Source organism: Tenrec ecaudatus, chromosome 14, assembly GCF_050624435.1.
Source record: "Tenrec ecaudatus isolate mTenEca1 chromosome 14, mTenEca1.hap1, whole genome shotgun sequence".
NCBI lineage: Eukaryota > Metazoa > Chordata > Mammalia > Afrosoricida > Tenrecidae > Tenrec > Tenrec ecaudatus.
Genome location: NC_134543.1, coordinates 22,144,994 through 22,172,243, shown reverse-complemented (window position 1 = coordinate 22,172,243; position 27,250 = coordinate 22,144,994). Strand labels below are relative to the sequence as shown.

At 42.4% G+C, this 27,250-nt stretch overlaps 1 pseudogene; it reads left to right on the top strand.

Annotated features, from left to right (window-relative positions):
• The first annotated feature begins 2,461 nt into the window (after positions 1–2,461).
• LOC142425958 (ribose-phosphate pyrophosphokinase 1-like) lies at positions 2,462–3,300 on the top strand (annotated as a pseudogene).
• The last annotated feature ends 23,950 nt before the right edge of the window (positions 3,301–27,250 follow it).

The following is a 27,250-nucleotide window of genomic DNA, read 5'->3' as shown; positions in this document are numbered from 1 at the left end:
TCAGTTACTATATTTTTAGTTCTGAAGTGTCCACTTAAAACTGTATTTAGCTCTTTGATGAAATTCATTTAATTGCCTAATTTGTATCAAGAATTATGAAGAGTATAAAATTTTATCTAACTGGTAAGCTACCAAATTATTGTGTCACACATTCATGGGTTTTGGTGGGAGGATGAGATGCGAGGATCAAAAAATATGATTTTATCTTTAACAGCACAGCAAGCAGCCTGTGATTTATGGTCATATTGGCTTTTATTGCTGTCAAAGTCCCACAATGACAGCAAGGAAGCATACAGGTGGATATTGCACACACAGATTTATGCCCCACCTGAGGATCTTTAACTTTGGGGACCTGGATCTTTTATAATTGGCTGCAAGAAAATTGTCCTATTTTCCTAGCAAGAGACCTTGTCTTTATTATATTGCACAGTAAACAAGCCTGCCTGGTATTCATTTCAACTTTTCAAAGCTGTTTGCTGTACACATATTTTTGAAACTATAAAAATGTTTGTGTTATTTTCAAATGATGTACAGAAGCTCAAGAAACCCACAAATAACTTTACTCCAGCAATTACTTCGTAAACGCATTTGAAAACGATTTCTAATGTCTCTTTCATTCATCCTTTTTTTTTGCTCTTTGATTTTAGTCACTTATTCTTGTTTCCTGTTATACCATTTTACATTGAATATCATACATGGTTTACTAAAAAGTATATAAAGGTACTTTGAAAGCATTAAACAGCATTAATACTTTCCTTTAATGAGGCAGAGTTGGACAGATCATGCTAACCTAATTAGATATGCTTTAATTTTAGAGGGTAAATCTATATTAAATTCTCTCTGAAATGAGGTTGTTGTTTTTGTTTTTTGCATTCTAAATGAAAGTAAAAAAATGTGTGTATGGCCTTTTTCCTGACTGAAACGGCATCTCTACTTCAGTCTCTTACATCAATATTATGGACATATAAAGTTCTACGTGAACATTTATAATATTTTGAGGGATAAATTATTCCAAATATTAGGCTCATCTCAATATACTTTCCCTTTCTCTGAGCTCATGGTAGCTAGTCCTTACTGCTGTGGTCACTTTTCAATGTTTTTAAAAACAAACTTTAAATAAATATTATATTCAGTTTGTGTGTGTGTGTGTGTGTGTGTGTGTTTATCCTCATTTAAAAATGATTGACAACAAGCTAGTCTTCCTCATGTCATAATCTCTGGTGGGGTTCAATTGTATTAGTGATTTCTTTAGTTGGTGGTTGTAAGAATGGGGTAGACATGGCATCTGTCCTCTTCCGACCCCACAAGTGGGAAGGAGAATTGAGCTCAACATCAGCCCAAGATTGATTCCTATGAGAAGGCCATATATGACTCCACCCTCCAGTCTTACCAGTTCTGACATTAATCGTTTCTCTCACAGCACTTTTAATGTCTCAGCTGGTTCAATAATTTATTGCAATGGTCACACAGGATTTACAGATCATACTCATGATTTGGGGCTTTACTATGGAATTTAACAGGTTACCATAGATGGTCGGTCAGAAACACTCAGAACAAAGTTCTTTGGTCCAGACAAGTTCTTCCCAGCTGTGCCCACAGGCCTGACTGTCTCCAACCCTTAACCTTTTGCTACTCAGCTCTGGGGCCTCTGCCCTTCTCAGCAAGTGTTACAAAGCTCCTTAGAGCTGCCAATAAATGCCAAAGGGCACACCATTCTGCCATTAGTCTCAGCCCAAAGGTGCTCAGCAATCACTCCTTGGAACAGACCTACCACTACGCCAATTGCATACCTGCAGAAACCCCACTGCAAAAGGGAGCCTCCGGCTGGGAAGTACTCAGCCTTTTATGCTCCGTGGGCAGGCGAGTCCACCACTGTCTTGAGCTTTGCTTTTTGCTTTTGGTTCTAGTGCTCCATTGCCTCTCCTTTGATGCCTCCCTTCCCTGGCATTGCAGCTTTCCGTCCTTGGATTTCAAGGTCCAAAGAAAGTTCTCCACTCTTCTTGGTGGTAGTCAGTGCTCCCCTTCAACTAGGAGGAGCATTTTATTCCTAACAGAATTGCAAAACTGACCAATCCCCATGTGAGAGTTTCAAGTTGTTATAACCACAATTAGTGATAACAATTACTCGGAAGAGAATCATGGAATCCTCTCAGCATCTTACCCCGTGTTTTCTTACCCAGACCCATCTGGAAAAAGTTGTTTGGTGGGAGTTTACCAAGATTATGACTAAAAAAGTTATACTAAGGAATTTGCTGAAACACAGGTGGTAAGGGATTGGGTATTCTTAGATGCTTTGATAGCCTATAGAATATTGGGATGTTTGGGAGCTGCGTGCTGGTGGGAATGTAAGATCGTGGAGTAGCAATGAGAAGCAGTTAGTCCCGAGTCCCCAGTCAGACTTCAGCTCTAGACTGGGGTGCAGTCGGCTCACAGAGCTGAGTGCTCATGGTACCTGGCCAAGATGCCCAACATCGACTCTTCAGTGGCAGCTCCCACCAAGACTCAGCCCAGAAAACTGCTGATGGCCTAGGCCTGGAGCTTGGCCAGGTGGTGACTAAGACATTCAGCAAGCAGGAGATGTGCGTTGAGTGCGTGTTTGCAGAGAGGATGTCTATGTGGTTCAGAGTGGATGTGGAGAAATCAACGACCATCGCATGGAACTTTGGACCATGCTTCATGCCTGCAAGATTGCTTCAGTGAGCCGGGCGACTGCAGCCATGCCGCGTTTCCCTGTGCTCTTCTACAGGGCAAGAAGGCGAAGAGCCGGGCCCCAAACTCGACCAAGCGGATCTCGAATATGCTGTCCATAGCAGGGGCAGATGAGATTAGGGCTTTATATCTATATATATCCCAGTGGACAATTTGGATGCCGAGCCAGCAGGGAGAATATCTCTGAATGTACGACCGCACGATGGTGGTAGAGCGACAAGCGTGACGTCCATGGCAGACCAGTTGAGTGTGGACTTGGCCTTGATTCACAGAGAAGGGAAGAGGTCAACGAAGTGGATCGCATGGTGCTGTGCAGGATGGAGTGGCCATCCTGGTGGCCGCCGTGGCTGACACCTGCGGCACAATCTGCAGTGCAGCAGACAAACTTCTCTCAGCTGGAGCGACCACCTTGATTTATGGAATCTTTCCTGGCCCGCCGTTTCCAGCATCACCCATACGGGCTTTGAAGCTGGAGTAGTCACTAAACCCATACCTCAAGAGGACAGGGTGAAGCGTTGCTCTAAGGAAACCATCAGGAGAACTCAAAATGGAGAATCTGTTTGCTACCTGTCCAGCCGTGTCCCTTTGTAAAAGAGGCACTTCTGAGGCATTTTCCAAATTCATAAACCCACCTGCCCCCCATTTTTCCCTCGGCATGTGATGAAACCCAGCGTGCTCCAGGCTGGCTTTCTGCATCCCACACCAGCGAGATTAGAGTTGATCTTAATTTGGGGAGAACCTCCAACCTACAGTTCTCCTTCTGGCTTCCGTGATTAAATGGGGCCTTGAAGCTTCTAACTACAGCTCAACTGTTGCAAGAATTCAGGCTGTGAGGGTGTTGTGTAGGGGTGTTTGAAGGTGAGGTGGGGGGGTGGTGAGGAGTGTAGACTACTTTGCATGTGAATGCTTAAGGGTTTTCTTTGTCCAGAACATCTAGCAAAAAGCCAACTCAATGTATAACCCCCTGCCCCCACCCCCATAGCCTGTCTCTCTGTCACACACACACACACACACACACACACACACACACACACACACCCCACACACACATTCCCTAAGGTCTATGTTAAATTACAGCAAAAGCTCTAGGTAACCTCCAACTTAGATCTGCTGGTTGCTGAGCTCCCTGCAAGGCAAGAGTCAGGAACTTTAGCTAGAGCAGCCATTAGGTAGGGTCATGCGGCAGGCGACAGGGATCACGGTGGCATCAAATGCTTCCAGAAAGGAAGAAAGCTGATCCATCACTATCTGTTCTGGGACTCCTACCTGGATTCAGGAACTCCTTTGGGTTTCTGAGACTGCACATCTTTATGGAAGCTCAAAGTCTCATCTTCTTCTTTCAGAGCAACTATGGACTCCAACTGCTGACCTTGTGATTAGCGGCCCACCATGGATCCGTAACAGCAGAGAAAGGTACATTTAATTGGTGGCATCAAGAAAGGGGTCTATAACTCTTGTCCTAAGTGCCTTCTCGATCTTTATAACCTCCTACTTTCAGAACACACATAATCTTCTCTTACTGTCAGGACTTGCTGTGGACAGAGATCTAGGATTGCATAGTTGGCCATGTTTTGCTTGTGAATGGGGAGTGTTTGAAAAATATAATTTAATACACAGTCCGATCCCAATCTGGAAGTCCTTTCAGAAATGTTGTATCAGTATAGAAGAGCAAGCAAATAGTTCTATTATGGAATGAACATTAAACTGGAGTGTGATATATCTCAGACAGTCTGCTAAAGAGATTCCAAAAGACAGACAGCATCTTTTATATATCGAAGAGGATACAAGCCGTTTCTTTCATATTAAAGATATAGTTGCTGGAGTACCTTTAAGACTGGAAGTAAGTTTGCCACCTAAAATTATGCACGTCTTCTTCTGGAAAACTAGGAGGTAGTTATATGATCTTCCTTGATGATTGTATTTCAAAAGAGATGCCTCCCAGTTACTGGAGGAAACACCTAGACCGACACATTTTCCAGAGACAGAAGAAGCGTATATTTGTAACTTTTCTAAACTGCCGACAGAAAAAAGGTGGCCCTAGAGGGGGTTCATTTATATTTGCCTTTATGTAGGTATGGAAGGAAGAAATGGTGGAGAGGCTAAATCTGGCAACACATCAAATTAGGTCTACTAATCCAGTTTCATTGGCAACTAAATGTATTTTTATACCTCATCTGCCTAAGTCTTCTGTTTCTCAAATGGCTCAACACAACGCCGTATGGGTTGTTTTTCCCATCTCAGCCCAAGCCCGTAGGACCGTGAAAACTCAAATTGGTGAATCCATCATATATTTTGTCTCTTTGGGGGATCGTTTCCTGCTCTGCTTCATAGGAAGTATTGCACATAGACAGAAGCTGCCTTGTGGGATTTTTCCTTCTCTTTTAATAAGTAGGGAAAGTTCAGATTTGTCATGCATAAACTCATTTAGTTTATTGCAATGTAGTCATGGCAAAGCACACAAGTCAAACCTCAGGACATTCATCTCGTCGTGGAGAATCAGAATCGGGTAAAGCTAGTTCACTAGTTAAAGTCCACAGGTTCAGCTTTCAGCCATTTGCGTCCCTTTAACAAGGGGGCTTAGGAGGACGCCTTGTCCGATGACCCTTCCTCCGGGGAGATTCCTCATAGCTGGGGTCCGAGGGAAGCCACAGAATATTTGGCAGATTCTCTAACAGTCTCAATCTTTGGAGCAGGGACTGGCATGTCGGTATGCCTCTACCACCTCCCAGTTAGAAAGCTCCCCAGGGTTTTCTAATGTTTAGTCATTCTATCCCAGGAATCCTGGTGGAGTAGTGGCCTGCTGCAAGGTCAACAGTTCAAATCCAGCAAGCATTCCTCAGGAAAAAGACGGGGCTTTCTACTCCCACCAAGACTTATAGTCTCAGAAACTCACAGGGGCAGTTCCACCCTGTCCCACAGGGTTTCTGTGAGCCAACATCGACTCCATGGCAGTCAGGTTTTGAGTCTGAGAATGTGGTCTGGTTGTAAGTTGAGTGTGATGTCTGGCTCACAGAGTCAACTGCATGATAGATTATATAATCAAGGGTTCATTTCGAGGCTGTACAATGATAAACCGAGAGCTAACTCACACCATACCATAGCCAACCAGGTGTCTATGAGAAGTTGTTTAATGTCATATTAGAAAAATTTTTATGACCAGGAAGCTATCAGTTTTAAATTATTTGCCACTTCGTTGAAATGCTCAAGTTACACATGACAGGTTTCACATATATGTGACGTGGGATCACTGCATTCGCAGGTCATCACTGCATCACGGAGGCGGAGCAAACATCGAAGTCGGGCGGACATGTAGATAATGAGTTTGACATTGACTTGCTCTCCCATCCTCTAGCTTTGTTCATACTGGGTCTCAGCAAGGCAGCAACCATAGGTGGAAGACCTTTGGAATTTGCTTGTTGACTTCAAAATGTGTGTGTGTGTGTGTGTGCGTGTGTGACTTAGGTCAGTGTTGGAAAACACGAGTTGTGATCCCCTTTACTTGCTAATTGAAAGTTAGTGGAATTCAGGCCAACGGGGGCGGGGGGTGGAGGGGCAGAGGCTTAGTCTTTTGTGCTAGAGGGCCTTTCCCTTCAGAGGTTCTCCTGTTCAAGAACCAGACATTTATTCTATTGCCATGCTCTTCCGAGGCAGTTTTTCCCTGGGCTAAGAATGGAATTACTAACATTGCCTGTTCCATCCTCTGAAAATTGCTGTCAGGTGCAAATTAAATGTTTTATTTGAAGACTTGGGTTTCTTCTCATCAGTCACAAAGGGAATTTTTATGGAATGATGCTCATTGGCGCTAATATGATTCTTTTCATCTTAGACTCGCTAAGTGCTTCGGAGCCATTTTCTCTCTACTATCTACATTTCAATGACTCCGATCACCCCTCCATCTCGGATCATTGACAGGAGCTTTATACTAACTCCCTGAACTCTCCCAGGGTTGAATGTAAGTGGAAAACATTTGAATAACTGTGCCTGGATCCCTAGAGGGAGTTACAAGACAACTTTGATGATCTTCTGGCATATTGTGAATTCAGAATCTAGGAGGGGTGCTAAGGGTAAAATGTATCCCCTTGAACTGACAGGATGGAAAGAAAACAGAATGATATACCTCTAGGACTTACTATATCGCACAATAAAAACAAGGAAATCAACTGAAAAGGAAAGAAGTAAAAACACCCGAACTTTTCTTGATCTTTTTACAAAAGGTTACAAACTGGGAATTTAAATGATTCCACATTTTCATTTGAGTGTTCAAATCATAACTCTTTTCTTGTTGCCTGCAGTCCTGAAATATTTGAATTAGAAAGGAATGCACAATAAATACCATTAAATCCAGTCCAACCATTTTAAGGGTGAGCATCTAAGTTCAAAGAGATCTAATATCTTATTCAAAACCAAGCCCATCTCTAAGTGGAGACCGGGCCTTGAACCCTCATGTTGTTGTTGTTGTTGTTGTTAGGTGCCATCAAGTTGGTTCTGACTCGGAAGCCACACTACATACGACAGCCTGATACACTGTTCGCTCCTGCACCAGACTCACAATTGCTCTTACGTCAGGTCTCCTTGTGGAAGCTACTCTATCAATTAATGTTGCTGATGACCGTCCTCTTTTTTGACTTACCTCTACTTTGCTAAGCAGGGGGTCCTTGTCCGGGGATTGGTCTCTCCTGATAAACAGTCCAACGTACTTGAGACAACGTCTCACCATCTTGGATTTAAAGAGCATCCCTCTGGACTTCTTTCTAGGCTGAGTTTGGTCATTTGGCAGCCCATGGTACTTTCAATATTCTTCACCAGAACCCCAATTCAAACACATCTGTTCTCCTCATTCAGTCTCCACCTCTCAGATGCACGTGAGGTGAGTAAACTGTGGCTTGCACTGGGCACACCTTAGTCCTAAAAGTCACATCCTTGTTCTTCAACACCTTGCAGGGTCTTGCGCAGCAGATTTATCCAGTGCTTCCATGAGCATTGATAATGGATCCAAGCAAGGCAGAATCCTCGACACTTTCAATCTTTGCTCTGTTTATCATGACGTTACCCATTGGTCTAGTTGTGAGGATTTTGATTTTCTTTACTTTGAATTGTAATCTGCAATCCTTGATCTTTGTCAGCAAGTGATTTCAATTCCTCTTCACTTTCTACAAGCAAGCTTGTGCCATGTGCATATCTCTAGCTGTTAATAAGGCCTCCTCCAATCTGATGGCACACTCTTCTTCATATAAACCAGCTTCTCAGATGATTTGTTCAGCATACAGGTTGAATAAACATGATGAAAGTATGCAGCCCTGACGCACACCTTCCCTGATTTTAAACTCTCATATTTCTTCATTTTGTACAGCTGGATACCATTATGTTCAATCCTTTCTTTTCCATCCAAATTCTTTCCTTTTATAAAAATGTTGTGGCTGAATTTCTATCATCTGGATAAGAGTTGTTTTAAGGATGGTAGATGCATGTACTAATTATAATGCCCACAATACCAGGAAGAAAAACAGACCAGCCTCTCTCTTGTCATCAAACATGGTCTTTACTTGCATTTCTCTGCCATCAGAACCTTCCATTCTGTCTTATGTCTTCACTAATTAAGGATGCTGCAAATCATAGGTTGTCATGGGCAGATATAGCCTTATTCCGTGAAATAAGAACTTCAGGAAAAATAGTTTCAGAGTATAATATAAAACAAGCATGGGGACCATTTCTTCATGATTGTCACCTTTTCTTCACGAACAGTTTTTACTTTCTTAGATTCAAACCATCCTGTAGACATTGGATCATTAAAAAGCATATTTATTTTAAAATTCCTGTAGAAGCAGCATTATTAGGTGTTGACAGCTAATGGGGAAAGAACCAAGGGCAAAAATGATTGGCTTGTATGGTGATATACCATTCTAACTGCCTTTACTTAGTGGTCCAGTGCTCCTTCTAACTCCTGTGTGGCTTATATATGCCTCAATTACTGGGTAGCACCTGTGTAACAGAATAATATAGTGTTAGTGCTGGCACGGGGGGGAAATTCCAAAACCTTCATTTCAGTGATGAGCTTCAGAAGGTGAAATGACATGCTGAAGGTCACCTTCTGACTGTTCTCTTCAATTTACTTGGGATATAAAGTTAGGTTATTTTTATTCGTTGCCTTCTTGAAAGATGGAATTTCAATATAAGAAAGATCATTATGGCAATTTGGCCCCGGAGAATATAAATGGAGCAGGAAATTCCGAATTATGATTCCCACAACAGTTTTAACTTGGCCACAGTCAGCATGCTCATTAAGACAGAGTCTCTGGGATTACTACATTAGAGTGTTTTCTTTTCTTTTTCTCCTTTTTAAAATTTTAATTGAATTTTGGATTATTCGCTCGGTAGCTGAATTCATTTGGGAAGAACTCATCTGTCAACCAGGAGAAAACCAGAAAGGGCAAAAGGAACCCCAGACAGCCGGGCCTGTTTAAACAAAGGACCATCTTTGGATGCGGGATGCTTAGTGGCAGATTGCCACTGAGCTACTTTGCCAAGCTTGTTAAATTCTCTCTTGCCGGTTGCAATCACCAAGCTAAGAGGACATTTTGTAGTCCCCATCTCTCTTGGGTATCAGGAAGTGTTTTTTTTTTTTCTCTCCTGCTTTAAAGTTACAAGCCTGCTTGTCTTCCCGCTATTTGACTTTCTCTCTATGACTACAAAGCACCTCTGAATAGCCTCACGCTGGATGTGGTTAAAGGAGAACACACTGCAGCCCCCATCCCCAAATAGAAATGTAGATAGATTTTTAACTTCTTTTCTTTTTCTAAAACCATGCAACATTCCCTGAGAAATTTTTTTAGCACTACCTCTCCAAGGGAAACAAGTGCAAACAGAGGTATAGAGATAGGACAAGTTTTGGTCAAGACCATGAATGACTGTGAAGAAACAAGAAGTCTAAAAGCATCTAGTGCATTGCTTGGAAATAACATTGAATTGTTAGAGGATGGATGAATTCAGGAGGACAAATTCCCTATTACTAATATATTTTTTAAGTTACACAGCAGTCACTAGATGGTTCCACGATGGTTCCACCCAGTTTCTAATCTTCTCACATTCCTCTGATTCTGCTGGAACTCAGATCTCCTGGCCTGCGTTCAAGTTGGGACACTCAAGTCCACATGTCCAAAGGCATGTCCAAGGTCTGTGTCTCTCTTGAAGACAGGCATAGGGGTTTACTCGGCGTGCTAACTGGGCATTACTGAGCGCACAGCCACCTGCCTATTTCTTTCTTTCACAATAGACCTTTATCATTAGGTGTCTAACTTGATCCTAGAGATGGTCTTTCTTATCAAGTGCCTCTCTAGTGTAAGTACCACAAATGTGTGGGTAGAGGGGCTTTAAGGAACAATATTTTATTTTCTCACAATTGAAGCAACTACAGAAGTGCAAGGGTAGTTCCACAGGAGGTTCTCGCTCCCTGGTGGCTCTCTAGGATGATCCTTGCCTCCTTGTGTCACTGCTCTTGGGTGATCTCCCTGTAGCTTGGCATCTCTTTCTCCAACTATACTTTTCTCGCTGGCTTGTTTAATCTCTTTTATGTCTCAAATGCCATTGACTGAAGACACATCCGACCCTAATCCTTTCTCATTAGCATCCTAAGGATAACCTATTCCCAAATGGGATTGTAACTACAGGCACAGAGGTTAGGGTTCACGACACATATATTTGAGGGGGAGCAGGGGGCAATAATTAAATCCATGATAGGCATCTCGCTCTGATTTACTCATACACAAAACTAAATTTACCCCTTTGCTTTTTGAAATTAGCTTTCTTTGAAATTGATACTATGATTTTAAAGGAGCTTCCATGGCCAAGTACTCATCTCATTTGGATGCTCGCAAACTTCAATGCTGACAACAGGTAATAGGTAAGGAATGACTACGAAACATCTCTACGCACAGTGGTACTTTGGTGTGATCAAACAGCGTAATCAAAAAGACTTTTCCTGGTGATGGATTTACAGTGAGTTGTGTTTGGGGTTGTATTATAAATCTTACACAGCTCAAAAGATTTCACCTATGGTACTTTGAAAACAGATGGAAGAAGGGCAGATATGGGCAAGGAGACTTTCACACAGATGAGTAGACTAGGTCATTGATCTCTAAGGAAGCTGAGTCAGTTGCTTTAGGACAGTGGCTCTCAACCTTCCTAATGCCACAACCCTTTAATACAGGTTCTCATGTTGTGGTGACCCCCCCAACCATAAAATTATTTTCATTGTTACCTCATAACTGTAATTTTGCTACTGTTATGAATCGTCATGTAAGTCTCTGATATGCAGGATGTATTTTCATTGTTACAAATTGAATATAATTAAAGCATAGTGATTAATCACAAAACAGTATATAATTATATATTGTGAAATATTTATTTCTACTTACAAATCAATGGAATTTGTCTTGAAGTGTGGTGTAGCATGGGTAACCGTCTTCATGCTGGGTACTCATATGTGGACATATCTGCATGTGGGCACACTATCCTGGAGATGGATAGAGGAGCGGTGTCTCGGTTCCTAAGACCATCAGAAATATGTGTTTTCTGATGGTCTTAGGTGACTCCTGTGAAAGGGTCGTTCAACCCTCAAAGGGATCGCAACACACAGGCTCTATAGGTTTTTTGCCTTCCTATGTGAAGAGGCCCAATTACAGGTTGTCCCAGGTTTCTTGTGAACTTTCCGTTGTATCATCACATTCACATGTGTTGTGAATTCTTATGGTCGCAGAAACTATTAGTCCTTACTTAATAAATTAGCAGACAGTTTTCCCAGAGAGATTTGTAACAGAGTCCCTGGTCTTCAGCTATTCAAATACAGTCTAACTAGTGAGGTCGTTAAAAAGATGTAAGCAATCATCTAAATTATTGTGCCTTAAAAGCAGCAGAATCTAGCCAACCCATTTATAAATGTAAGCTTCAAAATATAGCTTTCAGTGGCTGCATCCCAGAGCTGTTCAGATTAATTTCCCATCCTGAAATGACTCCGGGACTTTGCAAAGGCCTCTGGGTGCCAGAGAAAACATCCACTTACATCCTCTATGGGATACCGTCAAAGAAGGTATGAATGCTCCGCACTTGCTGTGCGGAGTAGGTCTTCTCGTGCGGTGGCCTCTTTATGTCGTCTACTGAAAGCCTGCTGAATGTTGCACCCGGAGCAAGGTAGAAGACAACTTTCAAAAGCTGTGCTTTCCATGTTCCGAGAAGAACCCAGGGATATTTTTCTCTTATGTTTCATTGACCACAGGTGGAACCAAGATTGATTATCACAGACTATTCCACAAAAGGGGACGGAGCGTGGGTGGTGCAGTGCATTGTGACCCTCCACTTGTGCCCGTCATGGAGTAGAACACAAAATAAGTTAAGTGTGGGGACACATAAATAATGTTCGTTTTCCTTTGGTAACTGACCCAAGAAAAGAGAAATGATGTCAGCAGAAAGTAGGTAATTTGGGGTGCTAAAACTCTGCTAGGGAGAAGATCCACCGCTTGCCTGTCAGTTTGTTAGGCTGTGGTGGCTTCTGTGTGGCTGTCAGGCTAGAAGGTAAGTAACCAGTATTTCACATACCAGCAGGGTCACCCAAAGTGAACAGGTTACCAGCACAGCTTCCAGACTGAAAGCCGACTTATCCAGTGTGCAGGGTTGTATCCTCTCACCATACATGTTTCATTTGTATGCTGATCAAGTATTAAGAGAAGCTGGCTTATATAAAGAATATTAGGGTATCAGGGTTAGTTGGAAAGTTATTAACAAGCTGCGATAAGCAAATGACAACACTTGCTTGTTAAAAGCAGGAAGATTCGAAGCACTTGCTGATGGAGGTCACCGATGGCAGCTTTCAGGATGGATTACAACTCAAAGTAAGCAGACCAAATTCCCCACAACTGCGTCAATTGGTAGCATCATGATGAATGGAGAAAAGGTGGACATTGGCAACAGTTATGTCTTGTTGGATCCACAATCTATGCTCATGGAAGCAGCCATGAAGAAATGAAAGGATGTATTTCATTTGGGTCTTCAGACTAGCAGTCACAAGTGCCTTGGTCTTTGTCCTGCTATGGCAAGTTGTACACAGTGCCTGTCTCCTGATTCACTCAACTTTACTTCGGTGGACTGAGATGCCTGCTGCTCCCCTCAGGGTCTTGGCTCTGCGCCTCTACTCTGTCTCATGATCTCGGTGCTGCCACCTTTCCATGACGGGATCTTGAACATGCTGCACTCCTGTTTTGTGTTTCTCTTGTTTCACTTTCTGAAATGGCTTACTTTATACCCATAGCGTGAAAAAACTGGCCAGTCTTCTGTAGTAGAATTTCATGCCCCCTATTTGAAATGTCTCACCCCCTCGTTTAGTGGGAGCTGCAGGCGATAGAGAGAAGATCCCCACAGAGCGTTTTCATTTCACCGCAGTGATGTAAAGAGGCTCAGGTGATTCAGAAGGCTCCAGATGTGAGTCAAACTGCCATGGTGGATGTCCAGCTGTATCAATATTTATAGGAGCAGAAAGCTTTGCCTCTCTTCCGAGTAGTGGCTGGGCTTTAAGCTACTGACCGTGTGGTGAGTCGTCCACCACTTAACTCACTGTACCGGAAGAGAGCCTTTCCTTATTCTGCGGCTCTTTGTAGAGAAATGCATGGGGTTCTTGGTTGAGTAATGTCTCTGAAGAGCTGTCAAGGTGGCAAATCATAGGTGACACACGTGACATGCAAAACAGCAAGATATTGAATAATTCTTTTATCCTTCATTCTTGGCTTTTCTTTGTTCCCCCTCTTTCCCCCCCCTCCCTCCTTTCACTCTCTCTCTCTTTCTGGTTGTAAATTTGGCTTCATGTAAGTCCCAGATCTGCCATTTATGACAATCATGATAATCTTGTGCAAGTCTCCTAGCCTCTCAGGATCTCTGTTTACTCAATTATAATATAAAAGTTTTCATTTAAATAAATCCTCATTTGTCTCCTAAAGTTAGCCTTCAAACATTTTCTTAAGTCCTGTTCATGGCCTATTAAAAGGCTGGCATAGTAGGAGAAAGTTATTTCCAGTCTATGAAATACCACGATTTGAGTTGTGGTGCATTAATTGTCAAAATGCCCCAAAATAGCAGATTAAATAGTTGGATCTTATTTTCTAAGTTCCATAACTACACCAGTATTTAAATCTCCATTTGAAGAATAAAATATCAATTTGCCCTATTGAAGCTGGACCTGAGGGCTATAGCAACAGTGATTATACCTTACGAGACAGCACGGAGTTTGTTCTCCAGCAAATTCTGGGAAATTCTCAGCTAAAATGAAATCAATAGATTTTCACACATTAGGGAAACCTGTAGCAGAGTTACCAGTGTTTTAGAATAGTCATGGATGATTCTCTTCGAGACTAAATCTATAAAGCCACATATGATACAGGCTCGGATCTGAAGAAACTTAAATGCGCACATAGTAATTATAACGCAAAGCCATATGGATGGCAATAGAGAGAGTATTAGGATATAAGGATTCTAAGGGTTTCATCTAACCCAGTCTTTTGAGGAGAAGACCAATCCGGGAAGTTAGCTAGAGGAATCAACACTTAACTGGCTAGACTTTGCCTGACAGCAAGCAGGAGCGTTCTGTCGTTTCTTTCCTAGTGTTTAAGCTCTAAACCCACTTTAAGAAAAAATGAAATGCACCTGTTTTATGATAGAATGCTATTTTCTCTATTCCAGACAATTTACCTACATCAACTTTTCATTGGTCTGCTCATCACAAGAGAGACAGGTGTGTTTCTACAAGGACAGCCCGAGTCTGCGGTGGGGCAGTCATCCACACTTGACTGCCAACCCAACTGTGAGTGGTTTGAGGTCGTCTGCCAAACAAAGATGCCTTCTTTCAGAAAAAGCACAACCTTGCAAACGGGAAGGGCTCCTGGTGGCCTGGTGGGCTATTCCTTGGATTGCTAACCACAAGGCCAAGGATTCAAACCCACTACTCTGAGGAGCACCAGGAGGCTTTCTACTGCTCTAAAGAGACACAGCCGCAGAAGGCCTGAGGGCGGTTCGACCTCTTCCTCCAGGGCTGCTCAGCAGGATGGCAGAGCATTTGCTTTTGTTGGACTTTGATTCTCCCTTTGCGGGAACCTGTGAGCGGTTCCACTCTTTCCTGTGGCGTCGCTGTGAGTTGAAATGGCCTCCGTGGCCATAAGGAAAGGACAGTGAGAGTCCTTCTCATCAACACTTCCGTCCTCTGTTCGGTGTTATTGTTAGTTGCTGTCAGGTTGATCTCAGCTCTTGGCAGCACCGTGTGTGTCCAGGAAAATTGCTCCCCAGATTTCCCACCAGGCCTTTCTTCAAAGGCCTCTCTGGGCGGGTGCAAACTTCAACCTTTTAGCCAGTCATCAGCCACTTAACCCAGGAGCCTTCTTACCCATTTGATGATCTGACATTGCTCATGTCGTCTTCTGACTATCACTACAGAATGTTCTCGTCTTAAGGGATGGGATCAAAGGTAATGTACAATTATTTGCTGCTGGCAATGACCACAGCATGGTGGCTGCTTTTAGTATTAGCCAGGCAGAACCACGCTTAGGAAGGCAAACCTTTACTTTAATAAAAGCCTTCAACGTCAATGAAGCAAGATGTGGTCTCTTTCACTGGTTTTATTTATCTATTTTTAGAACCATTCTTTTTTATCACTTACGTCAATAATCCATTAATTCCTCAAGGGCAAAGGTGATACTTCCTTTAATCTCTCAGTCTTCTAGAGTACACGACACATACAAGAAATACAATGCTTTTTTGATGAATGTATGGATTAGTGAATGAACGAATCAAAAAATAAATGTAGAGTTCACGGTATTCATTACTTCATTTGCTACCCAGTAAAATTGAATCTTTTTTGCCTTCCACTTCATTGATTCTCTGGATTAAACACCCTGCCCTTTTCTCCCTGTTATAATTTTACTAGGTAGAATTTTTGCTTCTAATTCTTTCCCCTGACTATGCTTGATGCGGCTTCATGGTGGATGAAGTGTATTTCCCTGCCCCAGGGCTTTGGGCCTGGCTCTATGAATTATTGGGATAGTAGTGAATGAGCTACAAGCTTACTCACTGCCTAAGAGCCAATTCTGACTCATGGTGACCCTAGGGCAGGGTAAAACTGCCCCTATGGGTTTCTGAGACTACAAATCTTTATAAGAGTAGAAAGCCTCATTATTTCTCTCAATGAGTAACTAGTGAATTTGAACTGGTGACCTTGTGGTTATCAGTCCAACTCATAATCCATGACTGCCCTCAGGGTTCCTTCTGTGACAAAAGCAGAGACTTTACATTTATCGTTGTAGGTTGGCATGGTTCCCTTGTGTTTCACTGCGAGAAAAACATGAGGTCCCTACTACCCGTTTAGCCTGGGATTCCTACAAAGAGAGCCAAGGCACCTCAACCCAATCTACAGCCTGGAGCCCAGCTAAGCTGAACCACAGAGACCCCAAAACTTGTGAGTGAGAAAAAGAAATGTTTGTTTTTTTTTAAGCCAATGGAGTTAGGTGATTATTTATGTAGCATTTTTATGCCAATACCTATAAGACACAGATGTACGGTTGATGCTCCCAGGATGTGCATAGCCCTGAGAGTTAAACCCAGCACATGCTACCACTAGGTGATTGACATACTTACGAAGAGTTACTTGCCTTTAGTCTCAGGTTTGTGTGAGGTGTGCCCATTATTCTCGTTATGTAACTTAATGTTACCTAAGTCAGTTAATTATGTGTTACACAAGAAATTTGCTTCCGGAGAAGTAAATTGGAAAACTTAATAAAGGCAAATTGTCTTCTTAAAAAAACACAGAAAGGATTGGTGAGAGGTTTCAAAAAATTACAGAAAAAAATCTGCTGAAGTTTTGTACTAAGATTGCTCATTAAGTGCTTACATTTTCTCCTCTTTTTAAGGATATTAACACTGAGAATCCTAGCTGATATGATGCATGTGGCTCTATGCAAGAGAGATCGGAGGCCTCAACCACTGGAGACATTCCCAAGTATGCGCTGTTCTCCTTCGGCACAATATTGCTAAGAGGATGCATATTAATGTGTTTGAGATAAAATAAAATACTTAATCTTTGTATACATTTCTATGATTACCTTTGTTTACCAACCTTCTGGCGAGCTGAATAACTATCATCCCAATCTCTTTTTCTAAGAATATCATAAATTTGATACTGTAAATTCCTCCTTCACTCCCTCCCTTCTTGCCTCCCCACTGCCTTGTTTCTTCCCTCCCTCCCTTCAAAATCCTCTTGTTAGGACAGGCAGCACCTCCCTTACGAAGGGGGTCCATTCTGACAATCCCATCGTAGTTGTTTCTAAACTGAATAACTTTTTTTGGGTTTTCATTATTATCGTCATCGATGATCAGTATCTTTATATAGCTGATCTTTGAATACCTGCAAGTGAACAGCTGAAAAAGATAACATCAGCAGAGTGCACACAGCAGCAGGTTTTGCATGTAGTGCATCTGATTAACAGTAAAATGTAGAAAAGACAGACAGAGCATCTTCGTGTTGTCACCTGAGGGGTGCCCACATTGTAAGTGCCCGTCATCCTGTCTGTCTTCACAATGACTGCATAAGGAGTACACTCTTATTTTTGTTGCCACCCTTTTTTCCACACGTGACTCCTGCTCTAGCTGATTAATTAGCAGTGTGGTTAATAATCTTTGTTCTAGTGGAGAACTCATTTTAGTAAGAATCACATTTTCCCAGTTTTGTCCACTAAAATCCCTCAAAAAACCAAACAGAAGGCGATTAAATGATGAAACTTGGGTACTTCTAATGATGCAAATCTGTTTTTGTTGTTGCTTTTGTTCCTAATGAATAGGGCCTCAGAATCATCCAGATTAAATTAAGCCCATGCATGGAAAAGCAAAGTCAGTTTCTTTGCCTTCACCTGGCTTTCTGGTTGCCACCAAAAGGAAACCACCAAATACATTATTTACCTAAAACCCCAAACTTTGCAAAGTATGCATTAAACAGAGCCAACTCTGGGGAAGGAAGTCACTAACATTTTCCATGCACCTAGACTTGGCTTTGGCTTTGGGAGAACTTGGACTTGCTTCAGATTTTCATAAAATATGGCATGTATTAATTGATGAAACATTCTGCTGGTAGTGGCTTTTTCAATGCTGATGGTCACCTCCTTGGAACAATCCTGAGATGAATGCTTTGCGGTATTTTAGGATCAAAAATCAATCTATAGGTGATGACATTCAATCACCACTGACGGAGGTTGGAATTGAAATAAGAACCCCACTTGGAGAAGCCAGCTTCACACTACATTAGCCGTAAGTCAGTTGCTTGGAGAGTAGGGCCTCCTTGCACAAGGAAATCCAAGATCCACTCAACACCAGTTCACCAACAGTTTATGACACATGTGAGCAATTTATATAGAAAAGGAGCCCTGGTCCCGAGATGCAGGTGACTCCAGTTTCAAGAGCGCCCCTTCTCACCTGGACAGAAAATGCAGACAATAGAGGCATAGGTGTAATAAAATGCATAGTCTCTAGCCAAGCTTTGTATTAGTGAGATTAGCATAGGAAAATAACAAATTAAAAGACACCGGGCCATGGCTAAAAAGGATCCAACAGTGACTTCCAAGGAAATTAAATATATTCTACATTGGAATATAATGTTTTTATCAGTTTCTTTCGATTTTGAAAGAGTGGGGAAATTGAACTAATTTGTTCCAGGTAGATACAAAAAATGCATGGCTTGGCGGTATGTAGAGAAAGACATGAACAAAAAGTGTTGCAGGTAGACTATGTCGGTATGTGTACGCCTCCATGAGGCCTATTCACAAAAAGGTAAGCTAACCAAAGGATTTTGAAGCTATACAGTTGTTTTGATTATTGTTTAATAATTATTATTTGGTGTTAGTTAATAAGCAAAGACCAGACATATTAACTGGGGGATTGATGTAACATCACAAGCATAAATTGTGTTTGACAGTACCCAGGAAACCACCAACAGCCAGAGTTTTGTAGCGGTAGGAAGTTACTGAACTGGGAACAAGCCCAGACCAGGGCCATGTCGAAAGAGACCAGCTTCAAAAAGGTTGGTGGTTTGAATCCACCAAAACTCCTTAGGAGAACATCGTGGCAATCTCCTGCCATTGACGTCTGCATCCTTGAGAATCCTGTGGGATGGACCCTGTACTGTTTCCGTGTATCAACATCAACTCAGTGTCAATGGGTTTGGGATTTGGGCATGGCCACTTTGTACTCTTGACACTTTGCACAATTATTTTGGCAACCACATGATCATAGGAAGGTTATCAATACAGTGATCCTTGCCAACTTGTTGGGGGAAAAAGTCACAATATAATACATGTAGGCTGCAATCCTGGATCTTCACCAGCAATTGCTCTAAGTCCTCTTTACTTTCAGCAAGCAAGGTTGTGTCACCTTCATATTGCAAGCTATTAATAAAACTTCCTTCAATCCTGATGCCAGATTTTTCTTCATAGAATCCAGCTTCTCTAATGATTTTCTCAGAACAGAGACTGCATAAGTCTGGTGAGAGGATTCAACCCTGGCACATACCTTTCCTGGTTTTAAACCACACTGTATTCCCTTGCTCTGTTCACAGAACCGCCTCTTAATCCACGTACAGGTTCCGCATGAGCACCATGGAGCGTTCTGAGATGCCCACTCTTCTCAAGGCTCTTCCTAGTTTGTTATGGTCCACACAGCGCAATGCCTTAGCATAGTCAACAAAAGTAAGTAAATATCTTTCTGGTATTCTCTGTTTTAGTATTTCTGACATCAGCAATGATATCCATTATATCCTCTTCTAAATTCGGCCCGAACCTTTGAACCTCCCTGTCCATGTACTCCTGCAACTGTTGCTGGATGATCTTCATCAGAATTTTACTTGCATGTATTAATGATCATGTTCTATAATTTGAACATACTGATGGTGCACTTGAAGCACTTGCTAATGAAGATCAAGGATTTCTGTCTTCAGTATGGTTTAGAATTCAATGTAAAGAAGACCAAAATTCTCACAACCAGACCCGTAGGAGACCTCATGGTAAATAGAGAAGAGATTGAAGCTGTCGAGAATGTTACTTTGCTTGGATCCACAATCATTGCTCATGGAAGCAGCAGTCAAGCGATGAAAGGACACGTTGCGTTGGGTAAATCTGATGCACTAGACCTATTTAAAATGTTGAAAACAACCGTGTTACCTTGAGGACAAAGTGGACCTGAGCCAAGCCATGGTCTTCTCAATCACCTTGTATGCCTGTGAAAGTGGGGCAGGAATAGGGAAGGTTGAAGAAGGAGTGATGCAGCCCTGAATTACAGTGCTGGCGATGAGTGCTGGAAGCACCAGAGACTGCCCAAAGACCCAGCCAGGCTGCTTTGGAAGCAGTACAGCCAGAATGCTCCTTCGAGGAAAAGATGGAGAGACTTTGTCTCGTGTACTTTGGACATGTTGTCAGGAGAGACCAATTCCTGGCGAAGGCCATCATGCTTGGTGAAGTGGAGGGGCAGAGAAAGAGGGGAAGACCTTCGACAATATGGATTGCCAGAGTGGTGGCAAGGATAGGCTCGAACAGAACACCAGTGGCAAGGATACACAGGACTGGGAAGTGTTTTGTTCTGAACCGTGAGGCTAACACAGGGCCAGGCAGGTTCTGTGGATCAGAATCAGCTCCAGAGCACCTATCAACAACAGAATACACAAAAGTAGTCTGGATCATCATAGAAGCGTACCTTTCACTAACACTTTGCAATCAATTAAATGACAGAACTATTAACTCATTTGCACATTCGTTTCAGATTTCGAACCTCACATGTCTCCAGCTGTTTGCTGCAATTCCTTGCTTTTCACGGAAGGGTGGTTGGGTCCCTTGTATATAATAGTGGGCACAGTGACACTGACATTGACTGAGAGAAACCTCTGTAAAGGAATCCTCACAACCAGACCCGTAGGTGACCTCATGTAGTCTCTGCTCCTTCTTGACCTGGCGCAGGGTTCAGTGGCCTGTCACCCACCCACTTGATAAGCCATCTTGGAAGGAATGGCTTTAGTGCTCCATCGACAGACTGCCCTTTGTGATGAGCAGATGTCAGTCACCGGTCTCCTTGCTTCTTTCCTCCCACACGCCCAGCTCTCGTGATGCCCAAGAAATCAAAGTGCATAATATATAGCTATTGGTAGCAGATAAACACAATCTCCAGCCTTTTTCTATTTTAATTGGACCCTTAAGCAGGGAAACAGGAAGAGAGTGGAGGCTACATTACTCCTTCTCAGATGCTTGGTGCTTTGTCTTCTGCATATGGAAACAGAGTCCTTGACTCTCTTCTCTGCATGGTTCCTTTTCACAGGGAAAGGATTGGGAGCAGTCCACCCAGACAGGCTCATCCCATCCCATCTCTGTTATTCCGTTTCCTAAAATTCACCCTCTCCTTTATGTGTGCACATTAAAAAATGCCTGTTTAATTAGACAGCAGAGAACATTTCATTATTTTTCATCCTTCTTTCAGCAAATTTCATGCTGAAGTGGTTAAGCAAGTACATTTTGGAACAGACCCTAAATATAGTTGTTGGGCTTTTTCATTAAGTTTGGAACCTATAACTTAACCTTTGGCCATACATCCCAAGACTTAGATGCATCAACTTTATATATCTATATCTATCTATCCTATAGATAGATATAGTACTAGTATCCTTCTTAAAGGAACAGAAGCTCATTAAATGAGCCCAGGCAATATGCCAAATTATGCAGTAAAGGTTATATAAACATTTCAATTTCCTATAAACGAAATCTCTCAGGACTTGAGGCTTCAGCAATTTATACCTAAATAACACCCCTCCCCCTGCAACAACAAATAAAAACCCATTGTCGCCAAGTTGATTCTGACACAGCTCTGCTGTAGCAGAGGTCCTCCTCCTTCCCCACGCCGCGGCCCTTTAATACAGCGACAGGCCTTGGGGTGGGGACCCCCAGCCATCAAATGATTTTAGTTGTCGCTTCATCACTGTAATTTTGCTGCTGTGATGAATTGTCACGTAAATGTCTGATATGCAGAATGCATTTTCATTGTTACAAATTGAACATAATTAAAGCATAGTGATTCATCACAAAAAAATGTGCAATTATATATTGTGAAATGTTTCTTTCTAATGACAAATCAATGAACTTTTGTCTTGAAGCATGGAGTAGCATGGGTAACAGTCTTCACGCTGGGTATGTGGGCCTGTCTGCATGTGGGCGGACCCGCCTGGAGACGGATAAAGGAGCAGTGTCTTGGTTCCTAAGACCATCGGTAATATGTGCTTTCCCGTGGTCTCAGGCGGCCCCTGTAAGAGTCCACCCATAGGGGTCGCGACCCCCCCCCCCCCCCCCCGCCAGGTTGAGAACCGCTGCTGCTATAGGGTAGCAGGAGCTCTCTGTCAGGCTTTTCAAGGGTGTGAGTTTTCAGAAACAGCGCGTTTTCCTCTGATGAAGCCCCTACTTGGTACGAACCACCAACTTTTTGCTTAGCATCTGGATGCTGAGCCACTACGCCACCAGGCTCTTTCATTTATACATATCCGTATATAAGTAGAGACTTATACTTATTTGTATTTGTCTAGGGAAAGATGGAGCTTTCAAATGATAGGGTCTAACCACCACACAGGAGTCTCTGGGTGGTGCAAATGGGTAAACACTTGACCACTAATTAATAGATGGAGTGTTTGAACCTGCCCAGGTGACTCTTGGCAGAAAGACCAGGCACTCTGCTTCTGAAAGTTCATTGCCTTGAAACTCCTACCGAGAAAGCGCCAGTCTACTCTACTCTGCCACGCATGCGGCTCACATGAGTTGAAATTGACTAGGTGGCAAGTGTTTATTTTATTATTATTTTGATCTCCACACAAGAGAAATGAACTAATGGCATGTCTTGGTTTCTTTTAAGGTGATCTCCAGGTCTTTAAGGCACACGTAGAACTTTCTTGAGTGGTGAATGGTCCCATACTTTGTTCATTTCACAGCTTGAGAAAATTAGGTTGATGTGCTCTGGTGGATGGCAGCGTGCTAGGATCATGCACTGGAGGATGGCAGTGCGCTAGGATCATCTATCCGCGAAAACATCTCTGTGTTCTCCTTTAACCTTGTTACCCAGTGGGATATCTGCTTATCATGTGATGAAAGAACCCGCAATCACACTAATTCTTATCTGAAATGAAATGCATCCTTTTGGTAAACTTCAGCATTCAGTCTTTACTATCTGAAGGTAAAGTTGGACTGGAACAGCAAGACATAAAATGATTTAAAACACACACCTGCACACACAACACACAATGGCGCTTACAAAAAATTCTTGCTCTCTGTGTAATTGTTAGAACCCTAAACTTCTGACCCAAAGAAAGCTTTCCCTTGCCATTGCTCTTTATGTCCCACCTCCAAGAACGAGACTGCAGGAATCAATGGTTATGGGAGGAAGCAGTTGCATTCATTTCTGAATTCTGAGAGTCCCAAGCCCCGTAGCCCACAATCGCCATGCATCTTGCCCGGTAGCTGCTGGATGTCACTGTCTGTGGAGCAGGAGAATGGGCCAGCTGGCAATATGTCTGATTCACCTTCCTTTAACTCAAGGCTGGTGTGCCTTTTAACACCTACGTTTGAAATCAGTCACCCAGGACCTGATTAAAGTTGATCAAGGAAATGCCTGGGGGTGAATAAGAGAGTGGGGCATTTCACCATTGGTTAAAAAATGTCAATATCAACATCAATTGCCCCCTCCAGCCCAGGTTTTGTTAGGGATGGAGTTTCATATATGATGGAAAAAAACTGATAGACTGTCCTAAAGGATGTTTTCGGATGTACCGAGATTAGAGGAAAAAAGGAAAAAAGAAAAACAATTCATCTGAACAGTGGCATTAGCAAAGTCTATGAAAGCTATAATTTGAAAATCTATGTGGGTGGGAGTGTTTTTTAAGAGGGGGAAAAAGATAATTATGTAAAAAACAACACCAAAAAATAAACACACCAATCAGGAGATGCTAATTACATAAGATGGTTACTTTAGGAAATGGAGCTAAATTAATGGACTCTCTTTTGACCTGGGAATGAAAGAAGTAACAAAATAACCAGAGACCCTGGGGCTGTCTGGTTTAAATCTGGGGGCTGAGTAAAAATCAGACCAATGACACCAGTCGCTGTGAACATATGTACTGGAAGGAGCCCGGTGACGGCCGCCGGGTCAGCAGTTTGAAACAAGCAGAGGCTCCTGGGGACGAAAGAGTTACAGTCTGGGAAACTCACGGTGGTTCTTCCTGTCCTACAGGGTCACTATGAGTCAGCACAGGCTCAATTGCTGTGAACGCATTTGCTTGTTTGTTTTTTAGTTTAAAGTTCAATGGAGTCCCTGAGTTACCAATAGCTGATCCTCTGGCTACTGAAGAAAAAGTAGAAGAACATAGGTGCCCTGAGCAAAGTCCTGGCTATCCACTTCCAAACATCCCCCACTGGCTGCTGGAGTGCACACTCTGACTGACACACACGAGACAGTGCGTTTTGATCCTTCTGATTTGGTTATGTCCCCAGTGTTAGGTTTTACTTAAAACAATCCTTTCATATAAGCACCACCATTTTTGCCATTTGACAGATAAGACAATTGGGCATAGGGACCTGACTTTATCCAGACTGGAACCCAGACTGTCCTGACCATAAAAAAGCCTCTTCTATCTGCCAAGTTACTCACCAAATATTACCATAATTCTCCAAAGAAGAGCGCTTCTGCAGAGATCCCGAGAACCCAGGATATGGACGGCAAAGTATAGCATCTCTGTTACCTGTCTCTAGGTATCTCCGTAATTTTTGTTCTTATGTTTCTGGATCTTGTTATTATTATGCTAACCAAAGTTATGGAGATGTTATTATGTAAAATATACTTGATAAGGAATAAAGATGTTGTTTAAACATTGAAAGCAATGCCTTTTGTGGCTAGAGTAAATGAAAATAAAATCTCACTTTGAGATACGTCACTGAAGACCTGTCCGGATGTGTACTATGGAAGACTTGTTCCCCAGGATATCTTCTATCTGTTTTTGAATGTATTCTCATTCCTACCGTTATTTTTCTCCATTATCCCAAAGAAGCTTGATCACTGTGAGACACCTGGAAACCCTATTTCTCTATGGGCAGTGTCTTTCCTTGTGTTAGAAACCAGGCCCATTTCATCTGTTCAAAAACATATTCACTGGTTTCAGCACAATGACTTCCATTTTTTTTAGCAATGCAAATATTTATACCAATTTGTCAACAGCAACCATCGGTGACAAGTGGAGATAAAGTATTATTTATGCTGAGATATCCAATTTTTACTTGTTTGGCTGCTTTCTGGAACGATGATACTTTGGAAAATAGAATGCAGCATTTATCTTTGGTTGACTCTGGGAGGTGGGGCTCGCTCTCCACCCCGCCCCCTCGGTGACTCAGTTAGCTCATATACCAGAGTCCTGCTGGCCCACCAGGCACGGGCTGCAAGACTCCAGCACAGCAGAGTCATTTGCAAACCATTTTCCGAAAGGCAGAGCAATGTTAGTATGCCTTGTATATACAGTGTTAGAGCATCCACCCTTTACCAGTAGCGACCTGTTTCAAAGCCAATGGATTACAACCACGATTGTTTTTGTTGGGGCCTCCGACACCACAAGATGCTAAGCATGTGGGCACAAGAAGAGGAAAGAGTGGGCATGACGGGTGGAAAGGAACAAGGTGACAAAGAGGGCTTCAATGAAGGGGTATGGAAAGTTGCCCATTTGCCCCTTATCACAATATTATTTTTATCTAGTTATTTTGAAGAAGCTATAGTGGCATCGAGGGCTGTGCATTGGGCTACTAACTACAAGGTTGGCTGTTCAAACACCCGCAGCTACTCTAGCTGTTCCTTGGGAGAAAGGTGAGGTTTGCTGTGTCCACTCAGATTGACAGTCTCAGAAATCCACAAGAACCATCTTCTCTGTCCTAGGGGGTCACTGTGAGTTGGAATTGACTGGATGGGAATGACTCTTTTTAAATTTGAGGAATAGTTTAATCTATCCAATCAATGTTTATTAAGCATCTACTATGTGCCAGGTATGATACAACTATGTAGGAATAAGGCAATGGGCAAAAGAAACCCAATCTTTACTCTCCTGATGATTCGATCTTGAGTGGGAGAAAGAGATAATGACCACATCCCCAAGAATCCAGTACAAAAGACACACATACACGAGAACCAGCAACTCGCTCTGGGCCAGAACGAACTCCCTGAGGTGCCGCCTGGGAAGGTTCTCTCTGCTCACAGTGAATTTTTTCATAAAAGCAGTTTTGCTCAAACCTTGGCTTTTGTGATGGCCAATTTAAGAGAACAGCGTGCAGCTATGAAATGTTGTGTCCTGCTTGGGAAAAAAGCCACAAAACTGTTGTGATGTTGAACACAGCTTATTATAAGGACAGCGCTATAGGAAAATCTCAAGTATACGAGTGGTTTTATCATTTCATAAAAGGTAAAATGTCCATCGATGACACACCTTGTTCTGGACGAAAACGTCTACTCATAGTGCATTTGGAGTTGTCCCACCGGGCCAGACTGTGAATCAAGTTTTCTATTTAGAGGCTCTGAAAAGATTGTATATTAATGGGTGACCAAAAAGAGACTGATTTCTGGCAGATGGAGACTGGGTTTGCCACCACGACAGTGTACCTGCTCACACAGCCGTCTCGGTGTGCCAGGTTTGGGCAATAAAGAGCATGCCTCTTTTGCCCCACGCACCTTACCCACCTGACTCTGCTCCATGTGACCTCTTTTTGTTTCTGAAAATGAAGAGGGACATGAAAGGACAGTGATTTGACGACATAGAAGAGGTGAAGATAGCATTGAGGGAGGAGCTGTCAGTCATCCAAACAGATGAATTTGAAACATGTTTCCAAGAATGGAATTGCCAATTTGACAAATGTATTCAGTGTGATGGAGCGTACTTTGAATGTGCTAAGGTTGTTTTGTAAAATAAATAAATAAATGGATAAATTAAATACATTGCTTTCAAAATATATCAGGGTTTGTTGTAACTGACCTGTAGATAATAAATTCCTTTAATTCTTCAATAAGCTAGCTATTCATTAAAAAGAACCTCTTATTTTACAGGTAGATAAATTAAGGAACAGAGAATTCATGCCCAAGGTTATACCTGAAAAATCAGGAATTTGAACTCAGGCTGGTCAATCTCAGCATTCAATCTTTACACAATTGTGTTATATGCTTTCCTGGTGTACACTTTTGTGTTTGCTGCTTTTCTGTGTGAGTATTATATTTTTAAGCAACGATGTAGTCTTTGTTTTAAATGATGTTTCGGAGAGGTACGGATTTTAAGGTTAAAATTTGCGACCATATCACATTCTGCATCGTTGCCACTTCGATTAGCCAGTTCTTGGAACCGCAGTAAGGACTCGTGTCTGAGACGAGTGAAAGGATCGCCGTTGAGTGTAGCGTGGTTCCTCATTTCAGCACAGCCCAGCAACAGTGG